This window comes from Egretta garzetta, unplaced genomic scaffold, assembly GCF_000687185.1.
Source record: "Egretta garzetta isolate BGI_Z169 unplaced genomic scaffold, ASM68718v1 scaffold18, whole genome shotgun sequence".
In the NCBI taxonomy this organism is placed as follows: domain Eukaryota; kingdom Metazoa; phylum Chordata; class Aves; order Pelecaniformes; family Ardeidae; genus Egretta; species Egretta garzetta.
The window spans coordinates 5,262,657-5,273,801 of NW_009260616.1; positions in this window are offsets into that span (position 1 = coordinate 5,262,657).

Sequence of the window (11,145 nt, forward strand, 5' to 3'; positions counted from 1 at the left end):
CTCCACCGCCATTTCCTGGAGTCCAAATTTTGGAGGCAAATCATAGAATCAGCAAATGGTTGAGGTTGAAAGGGACCTTCAGAGTTCACCTGGTCCAACCCCTTTGCTCAAGCAGGGTCAGCTACAGCCAGTTGCCCAAGACTTTGTCCAGACAGCTTCCAAGGATGGAGACTCCACAACCTCCCAGGGCAACCTGTGCCAGTGCTCAGTCACCCTTACAATGAAAAAGTGTTTCCTGATGTTTGGACGGAACCTCCTGTGTTTCAATTTGTGTCCATTGCCTCTCATCCTGTCCCTGGGCACCGCTGAAAAGAGGCTCCATCCTTTTTACATTCTCCTTTCAGGTGTTTATTTATATGCACTGATGAGATCCCCCTGAGCCCTCTCTCCTCCAGGCTGACCAGTCCCAGCTCTCTCAGCCTCTCCTCGTAGCACAGATGCTCCAGTCCCTTCATCATCTTTCCAGCCCTTTGCTGTACTCTCTCCAGTATGTCCATGTCTCTTCTGTACAGGTGAGCCCAGAACTGGACCCAAGCACTCCAGATGTGTCTCACCAGAGCTGAGCGGAGGGGAAGGATCTCCTCCCACGACCTGCTGGGTGACACTCCTCCTAATGCAGGATAAGGAAGGAAATGCCAAGGGGCCTTATCTTCATGCACAGAGAGACACTGATGAGAACAACATTGTTCAAAAGTCCTCCAGATTCTTCCTGCACGTTTCAGCACCCATCACATCAGAACATCTTAAAAAAGACTGCAGTCAAGAGCCCAAACTTCACAAAACCAGGGCACCTTTTGTGTTCAAAAGACAACTCTCACTCTGAAAAATTAGCAAGGTGAATTTACTTTACTGATAGCTGACTGACTCATATGGCTAACAGTATCAGTCTCCCTGAAAATGCCACCCTACAGCTCAGTTTTAATTCAGATTTTTTTTTTGTTTAATTCTTTTTTTAAAAAATTCTGAAGAAAGTTCAGAAACCCAGAATTTTTCTAGAAATCTGGAAAAAATTGAAAGTTATGTGAAAAAAATTAATAACAATTATGGAAAATGTCCTCCTCACTCAAATATTAAAGAGTCTCTGTTCTGATTTTGGATAGTGACTCCGTTCATGAATTTGAAATGTTGCATAATTTTTCTATTTCTCAAGAATTCTGGAAGATAAATGACATTTAAGCACCTTTCTAAAACTATGGGGTTATATTGCAAACATTTACCTGCTAATATCATTATATATCATCTGAAGATGATAACCAGACATATTTAATTAAGGATTCTTGATAATGTAACCCATAATATTCTCTAAAGAATGCTTTTATCTTTGCCCCTCAATTAACAGTAGGAGATGAGTGACTAAGCTAATTCAGAGTATAATCGATATTCCTTCGCTTACAAAACAGTCTCTGAAGATTTTGTGGGTTTTCAGTTGATGAAGACCTTGCAAAGGAAAAATATGAGCATCTGATAAAGAGAGGGGCCTGAGGTCCTTGTCACTGGCATGGGGAGCAAAGGCCCCCATGATAACCATTAAAAAAATAAGAAAAAGCAGAAAGAAAATTAAGAGATACCTTAAAGCCTTAAATACTTTTGGAAATTAGGTACTCAAACGTTGGATGGATTAACATGTCTAAACTTTCTGGATTTAGAAATTCCAAGGTTTTTTAGATCAGCATTGTATATTGGTTTTCTAAGTAAAAATGAGCTCATATTGCAATTTCAAAAAGAAACAAATTTGTAGAAGGCTGCTGGCCAGGTGAATGTGTTTGCACTGGTTCCTGTGATATATGTTACACTTTATACCAAAGATTAGAAAGAAACCACAGACAGATCGTGGCATGTGTAGTATCAGTTCACAGCAGGAACTAAAGATGAAAATCTCTAGAGTCAGAGTTCACGATGAGCTCCAAGAATCCTTCCAGGTGTTTTCATGGAAATTGATACAATAGAGCAGAGATGAAAGAGCAAATATATATTATTTTAAATCATAGCTTCAGGGCTTAAAGCTAAGCTCAGCAGGTACTAGGAGACCCAGCATGGATTTCAAAGCAAATGTACATCTAAAGAAAGCAATTTTTCATTAGAGTCATATTTTACACTTCATTCACTTTTTGTTTTCTTTTTTCCTCACAGTTTTCTCTTCCTACACTACCACAATCTTTTCTTCTGCTACTTCTTCTTGTTAAAAAAAATGTTTCAGAAAATGAAAAAATGTATTTCTGCTTCTGTTTGTGGCCTCTTCATTTATAGTTTCCTGACTATGTGTAGGATTCAGGCATAATTCAACTTGTGACTAGGCAAGCCAGCCACTCACGCTCTGCATTTACAAAAGTAATAGTGATGTAACAGTAAGAATTAATGTAAAATTTCCTACGTCAGATGCACAGTGTGAAAAAGAGGATGAAGAGGCAAATCCCATTTACACTTAAGACCTGGCATTCAGGAGAAAACAGCATTTTGAACACTCCGTTTCGGTGGCGATAAGAGGACAAGAGTTCTATCATATTCTGATAGCCATACATGCAAAAATAATGCATTCATCTGGATTTTTGAGGGAATATATTCTTGATCTTTTATGAGATGGCCTGCTCCCTCCTGTCTGAAAAAAAAAACAGTGGAATCTGAGAGCCCCTTGCACCATTTCTCACGCTTCTAGACAGACAACCAGATTCATACCTGCAAATTTCTCCAAAAGCACAATATGCACTTTACATGGTCAGAGAGAGGACTGTCATTTTTGGGTTGGTAAGCTCTTGCTTGTGTGTGCAGGCAAAGATTTTATAGACAAGTACCTGAAAAAATGTAATTATGGTTCAATTTGTTTTCAGAGAGCACTTTATTGATACTTTTGGATAACCCACTCCATGTCTTAGATCACTATAAAGACTTCCAAGACACTTGATGGTTTTCATATGGATGGATAGTATCTTTATATCGTTTGTATTATGAACCTTTTTAATACACAGAGGAGACATACAGCCTCTAGCACTGTTTACAAATAAATATACAAAGTAGATTTAAAAAAAAATTAGCTCTTTCTTTTTCTGTTATCAAAAAAGGGAAAAAATAACATTCATTTCACCTGAATAGTTTAACACAATCCAGTCCTTTGTTCAGTTACTAGCACTTTACAACAGTTCCCTGGAATTTATAGATTTTTCCATTCGCAAGTAAACTTTTTTAAAGTTGTAAAAAAAAACTTTAAATAATTAGGAATTGAATGCCTGAGAGAAAAACTTCTTTGAAAACACACTGAGGACAGAAACTATGATTTTATCACACTTCCCCTGGGTTTCTGCTACCCTGGATGCCAGAACTACAGCCACAGAAAGAGTAATATCAGGAAACATCAACTTTGCAATAGGGATCACAGAGCAGTTCTTTCCAATTCCAGTTTTATATGAGTAGAGCACCGATATGGGGAATTTTTATTGCTGCACAGGACTCAACATAGAAATAACTTCTTGTGCTCTAGTTGAATTCCAAGGGTACTTCCACTACCATATTCTTCTTGAAGTAATTGCAAAGCTATGATATATGTAACAGATTACTTGGATATAAGCAAAGAAATGTATAGAAACACATTGATTGCCCCCAGATGGATTCTAACTGTGTTGTGGCAAACCCTAATACCGCACACTGTTTAGCAAATGCATCTATCTACCCGGTAAATTCCATATAGGACAATATGAGAAATTGGAGAATAAATGTAGAATGCATGCTTTGCTTCTAAGAGCAATAGAGCTAATGGCATTTTGGATGATAGGGAGCAAGACACATCTTGAGGAGAAAGGAAAAGAGAAGTGGGAAAAATATGAAAATGGTTTGGTTTAGGTTCAGAAAGAAAGCAAGAAATCAAAACCAAGCATGAACTCGATATTTATCGTCATTATTATTGCATATTGCAATGCTCCACCTTTCTTAAAACCTTTCAGACAAAGATTCTGAGGCGTTAAGAGCCTTTCAGGAATTAATGAAGGTGAAAGGCAAGGCCACTGGAAGGAAAATTGAGTTGTACAGCAGTTATGGGATTTATCAAAGGTCAGGCACTGGATTGGTGACATGTGGAAATAAAAGCATGAAGTTTCCATTCCAGCACCCTCATCTCACTACTATACTTCATATAAAAGTTTTGCTGCTTCTCATGGACATTCTGGCAGAAGCTGAGGGACTTAATAGAGCAAAGCAGTACAATCTGCTGGGTTTTTTAAAATCATATTTGCCTGCCTCACCTTTTTTTTAGGAAACAAGATTGAGTAAAATTCCCTGTAAAACCGTTCTCGCTTCAATGTCAGCTGGACAATTATACACTATAGATCCTTTAGCCATGCAAACAGGATGACCAAGCAAAGTAGAATCTACCAAAATAAGAGGTATCCAAAAAAACCTTTGTTCCCCTTGTGAAACTAACTTCAATACATATGTATATACACACCTAAACTTACATACAGCTTTAGATAGATATAGATCTGGTTTTAAGTTCAACATTAGTTAAATTATCTTCTGTCTCCACTAAGCATGTCTAACTGGCCACTTCCCCACTAATGATCCCCTTTACTGTCCCGAGCTGAATTTAAAAAATAAAAGCAAGTTTAAGTCACAGAAACCGAGGCTCCTAGTGATGCCATGTAACATGAGCACAGTTGCAGCCATATATAACACAACAACCAAGGTCTGTTCAGATGTAGTGCTGAGCAATCCAACCACATTAGCCACTTCTGCTGACTGCTGCTGACTGGGAGCGCTGGACCGCAGAGTTACCCCATGAGTCTGTGAGCAAGAGAAGCTGCATTCAGATACTGAGAACAGTGGATTGCTGTAGCTGGCAGGAAGAGAGTCAATGGTAAGGGTCAGGAATAAAAACCTCAAAATGCACCACATATCTTGGAGGTTCACAGAATCATCAAAACTTTTTCATGATTAAGTGAGCCAGAGCAGTCCCCTAATTGCCTGTGGTTTGTCTGTCATCGTTTTCACATGTGCCACGATTACTTTGTAAAAAGTTACGCACTTGAAAAGCTAACCCCTTTATTAGGGAGCAAGCCTACACCACACATTATAAAAGCACATGGAACAAACAGAATCAATTTTCAGCTTTTCAATGAAGTCTAAATGGCCTTCCCCTCTTGAACTGTTCACATTACACAGCAAGCAGAAGGGACTGTCATTTGCTCTCTGTACGTTGCTGGGGCAATCTCCAGAAATTTCTTGCAGTGTATCAGAGACCTATGTTGCATGTACTAACATGTATCTGAATTTCAAAAAAATAAAAAAAGATTAATTATCTTCAATACTAATGCGTCATGGTTAATTTAAATACCCAGTGCCTGCTGGGTCACTATTAGAAGATACGCCACAATCATGACAGATAATATTGACTGCAATTTCCACACTCTGGCTGAATCTAATTTGCTGTGTGCTTCTACAGCAATGAAATACCAAACTGTAGTGACAGACTTACTGGCATATCTATCAGGTGTATCATAAGCAGTCTTGCATTCAGCCACCAGTGATGTGTGTCAGTTGACTACATATTCTCAGCCTACTATGGGCTGATTGCTATTTAAATAGGTCTCATATGTGTAGTTATAATGCTTAACTGCCTTCATAAAGTGTTTGGAGATCTACAGGAGGAAAGGCTGTGCATCTTCAGGACTGCTCTGCACAAGCAAAAGGCCCATTGCATGGTCACTTATGATTGCAGGGGACGAGTTCTGTGACCCAAGGCATCGCTGGGACTTACCCACACTTCTGAAAAAATATAATAGTACTATTAACTTCACCAGGGAATCTGGGGATCCTGTTGCTAAATGGTAATGCAAAGAGGTCGTGGATGGCTTTAGCCACAGTGCTGGATTTTTAGAATAAGCCGCTAATGCTGTAAAATTATGTGTCAGAAATCAGTAATGGATAGTCAGCCAAATTCTGAGCTCACTGACACTCCACGTGACTCCAGGTGAAGTAATGAATTTACACTTGTCCCCGCAAATGAGGTCATCACTGGGCCCATTTAACAGAGCAGATCCCCAGCTGGTGTTATCGTTGTAGCTCTGTAATTATCAGTATGGGTTGATGTCCTGACTGTCTGTAGCTTGAGTCATAATACAGTCACACTGTAGCTATTGTGTTGACAGCTCTTTATCATCCAAATAATTTAGCTGATCAAGACAAACTATTGATCCACTCGTAGTTGTCTTTATTGCTTCTTAGGGTGCAATCCTTATTTAGACTGGTGAGTGGAAATCAGTGGCATATTCCTACCAGTGACATCAATAATGTCAATAATGACATCAGTGGCGACGTCACTGGTAGGGATACATGTGGTATGCCACATACTCTCAGCCCAGCAAAGAACAGCCTCTTATAAACACACACCTTTACCTCATCCCTTCTCTCAGTTGGATTTTCAAGTTGTAATGACGGAACTTCACACAATCGGGAATATTTACTATGGTTTGTCATCACTGCAAGCTTACAGACAAGGTGTTCTGCTTCAAAAAAAATATTTATTTTGGTTACTTGGATTACTGCCTGGACAGGAAACAATGGAACAGATGTCAGGGAGCCGGATGTGTAATAGAATAATTCTGAAGAGTGATCTGAACTGCTAAGAAGATGACACTTGAGAGGTCAGAGGCACAAAACATTTTCCACTTTCTTTCCTTCTGAACTCAGAGCTTGAATCATAAGCTCTGTGTGATTCAGCCTTGTCGAGCTGGCGTGGTCAGTGCAGCTATTGTTTAGATCTATTCAACCATTATGAAGGTCTTCAGCGGTGCCACGTCAGGGGAAAAAAAAAAAAGAAGAAAAAAGACAAAAAAATATCAAAAAAGCAAAAGCAGGGAGATGTATTACAGCTAGTAAAACTGTTTCATGTATTGTTGTGCTGCTACAGCCACGGATTTACCAGAGAGGCTAAGAGACCGTTAGCTACCCAGCCCATCCCCAGCAGCACAGCCTGCACCACACAGCTGTGCAGGCTTCCCCCTCCCTCCCATTTAGGGAAGAGCTGAAGTCAGGGCTGTCCTACTGCTAAGTGGACATTGAATCATTTTTTATGTTACAGTGATAATGACAGCCCTTCTCGGTCCAGACAGGGAACCTTCCCCCCGCCCCAGTTCTACTCCCTGGCCAAATGACAGTGAGGTGCTTCCTGTCCACAAAGCCTACAGCCTAAGCTGGCAGGACCAAAAAAAGAGGGGGTGGGAGACACTGTTCTTATTTCACCTCCAAACTGGGAAAGTGGGGCGCCTGGACCTGAAGGAAGTGGCCTGAATTCACAAGGGAATGTTACGACAGGAGGGGCAGCCAGTGGCATCGCAGTCCCCAGGCGCTTTGATCACAAAAACATCTTTGAACAGAATTTTGTCAAATTGACAGCTCTTTACCCAGGTGTACCTGGCTTAGGTAATAACTCTATCTGGGATAACGGGGGCACATACGGACCCTCTCCACCCTCGGTACGCCGAGCAGCCCAACTCCAAAGAGCACAAGAGGATACAGCGCAGCTGACAGGGTACCCCAAACGCACAGAAGGTGAATGTCCCCCCCCGTGGGCTTGTCACAGCAGGCATGCCATAACTCTGTACCAGGGGCAAGTGGTAGCTGCAGTTGGAGGACTTCTGTAACGGTATTACCATGGCATTAAAATGCAAAGAATTCAGCAACTCTGCTTACTGTACATTGCAAGTTATCTGTAGGCAACACTTAGTAGACTTTCTTGGGACATTGTATCTCACACTGAAAGCTCTTTGCTCCAGAAGGCAAGCACAGAATACTTCCCCATTCGCTTAGCTAAAAATGTGTCCAGTGCAGAGAACCGAGACAATCATCAGGATCGAGCCACAACGCAGCCAAACGGGACCGAAACTTTCTATTGAAGTAAGATGCTGCCACCTTCGGACCAAACTGAGGCCTCGCAGAACGTCCCTGGAGGTAAAATGCACCCTGGAAAACGGGAATTCAGAGGAAAAGGCAAGAAACAACGCACGCCTCGATGCCCTGTCAATCATACTTATTCGCAGGGTTTTCTGATACAACATACACCTTTGAATTGTAAGATAGCAAGCAGAACACATGATGACCACGCTTCCTTGAGAGCTGAACACCCATTAGCTTTTACTGTTCCTATAAATAAAGACTCATAAAATGCTTTACATTAAGCATGTGTAGGTTCTGTGTATTCCTACTTGGCATCCAGAAGTCTTTGTCTCAAGATGAAAGACAACAGAAATGAGACAGAATAACAGAAAACTAGGAACTAGTTGTTCAGATCAGAATGGGGCTAACACATGGAGCTCGGCGTGTTCTATTGCTCATTACAAAGATGGCATGGATTTCTTAATTGCTGTAAGTTACATGAGCAAGATCGAAGAGAAGAAAAATGTAAAGGAAATTTTTTCCTCAAATAAACCACAGGAAAAGGACAGTCTGCCTTTTCTTTTCATCCTCGCCTCAAAGAAACTCCCTGGACTCCTCTGTTATTTGTACAAATTTCAGGAATCTGGCAGAAGCTTGGAACTATCCATGAGAAAGCCTTTTCCCTCAGTTTTGAGATCTGAGTGCCCTTCTCTGCCAGCTTCTTGGCAGACTCCATCGGAGTCAGGATCTCAGCAGCTCACCAGCCAAAACTTTAGCCATCTGTAAGATGAGCTTCTGAAAAGTGGAGAGGGCACACAGCAAACGTAAGGAAGCCTCCAGCTATGTGTACTTTGTTAAGTATTTGCACAGAGGTGGGATGTCTGTATACCTACACTCTGCATGTGATAACCCAGAGAAAACTCACTTGCGGTTCAGGACAGCAGAGGGACGATGGTGCCACAGGGATGGCTGTCACCCTGTGCAAATCAGGCAAAAAGTAAGCAATCAAGGTTGTTTTGGTGGTGCAGATCAACAGCGCCCAGCTGAATGCCATACGTGGTCACAAGATGGTACTCACAGCACTGTTCAAAAAGGACCTGCTGCATAAATCCCAAGTGCTGCTTCCCAACAGGCTTCAGAGCATGGTACTTAGCTGTAAGATCAAAGCACGCCGTTCTGCGGCTCAGCACAGAGAGCAGTCTGTGCCTTCCAAAGAAACACAGCCAAGTTCCAATACTGGATTTCTTTCTGAAAAGCAGAAATATATCTGCAGCCTCACAGGCAAGGCTTTGCAAAAAAAAAAAAAAAAACTTTCTATGAGGACATAAATACATCTATAAAATACAGTATTTCTTGTTAGCAGGATTTCTTAACGATGACTTTAACTTGTTCTCAGACTTGAGTTATGCTGAAAAAAAGTTAGCACAGCAAAGAACAGGCTGCATGAAAGTCCACACCAGTCTTTTTATGTGCAGGAACACATCAAAGGGCTTCAAGGAGTTTAATAATGGAACTATGACAGCCTGAAGAATAAACAGAATTTGAGTGGACAGATGCACAGGACTTAGAGCTTAATCTAGGAGTCTGCGACTTGCTGAAAGGAGCCAATATTAAAGTAATTACGCATTTAAAACAATTACTATTTATTCTTCAAAGAGTCATACTCAACTGAAGTAACCCATTTTAAATTATGTCTGGTAATTGCATTGCATCCCCAAATTATATGTCTACATACTCTTTGAACTAGGCTTTCCAAAAGAAAAAAAAAAGCAACCCACCCCTGCATTTTTGCTTAAAGATTACCCCCCACCTTGAATACTTCCCCTCTAGCTTATCATTTCCTGCAAGTGTAATACAGGGTGTCAAGCCTGAGTAAATACCACTAATTTTAGTTTCTGTATCTAGGACAGAAGTCAGTTTAACAAGAACAATTGCAAATGTCCAGATTGTTCACTTTTGGTAATCTGGGAAATTCTATAAAAGTATCAAGGCATTTCTACTAAAATTGTGCTAGCTCACCAATATATAATTGCCCTTAGCAAAATGACTGAACAGACTTAGGAGGGGTCATTGTCCTGCTTCAGACAGCATAAAATAGCTTGCCATTCAGGAACCTCAACATACAAAATCTGATCTAAAATAATCCCCAGAGCATCCACCATTTCTACTGAGATGTAATCACATTATTCTTGTGGAGCAGAACCTAGGGAGCAAACTCCATCATCTATAGCTTCTACTCACTAGCTGGGACAGTAGTGTAAATTTTACTTCTCAGTATAATTAACACAGTTAATGATCAGTTTGTGGGGAAATTTCCAGTGCAGCACTTAAGAATACATGCTGCTCATATATACATACAGGGGCTAATTTTAAACTAGCTAGCTGTAATATTGCTGGCAGCTGAACTCTAGCAGAGCAGGCTCAGTACAGACTCTACTCCACAGAGCTAGGGTCACCCACTGCTAGCTAGTTGGCAGCTGGCTCCGATGAGGCTACACGAGCTACAGTCCCACTAGGAGTTTCATATTCGTGGTGAACACAGTCCTGATTCTAAATGTAATGGTTTGGTTTGCTGCAGACAGGACATCGCTCCTCCAGTCTGCCTTGAGTCCACCAGACCTACTCATTCCACCTGGATAGTAACTCCTTGCCCTCTCCACGCCTTGTCCCACTGTTCATCCTCTTTTGTTCCATCTTGAGACTTTGTCCAAGGCTACATTTGTCTCACACAGGCATGGGCCAGCTAAGCTAGTTGTTTCTTCCACCTATATCTTCTACCAAAAGAGAAAGATGAGCAACTCCAGAGAGGGAATGTTATACCCACCTCAGACCCTATCTCAGGGGAGGAAGACCTGCCCACTGACGAACAGCTTCCACACGACAGAAAGGCTTTGAAGCAAGACTGAAAATACTTATTTTAGTATCTTTTTCATTTCTGTTTTCTAAATTAAGGACAGAATTTCCCTACCTATAGAGAGGCCACAGATGAGTTGCTTAGACTAGTTCTCTGGAGCTGAATTCAGTTGCCTAAACATTGGCATCCAGTAACATTTGAGTTGCCACGGGGCATCCTATGGCTTTGGCAGATATGACAGAGGATGTATAAGAAGCCTACTCCATTCTGGTGTGGTAGCCAGCAGCCACACTTGATACCATCACAAATTGCATAAAAGTTACACATAAAAACTTATGCAACCAAAGTGAGTCTCTACTGTTTAGGCATCATCTAGAGTTAGTTATGACTACTCCCATGATTTTCTAAGAACACATCTTCACTATTGAAAGAGT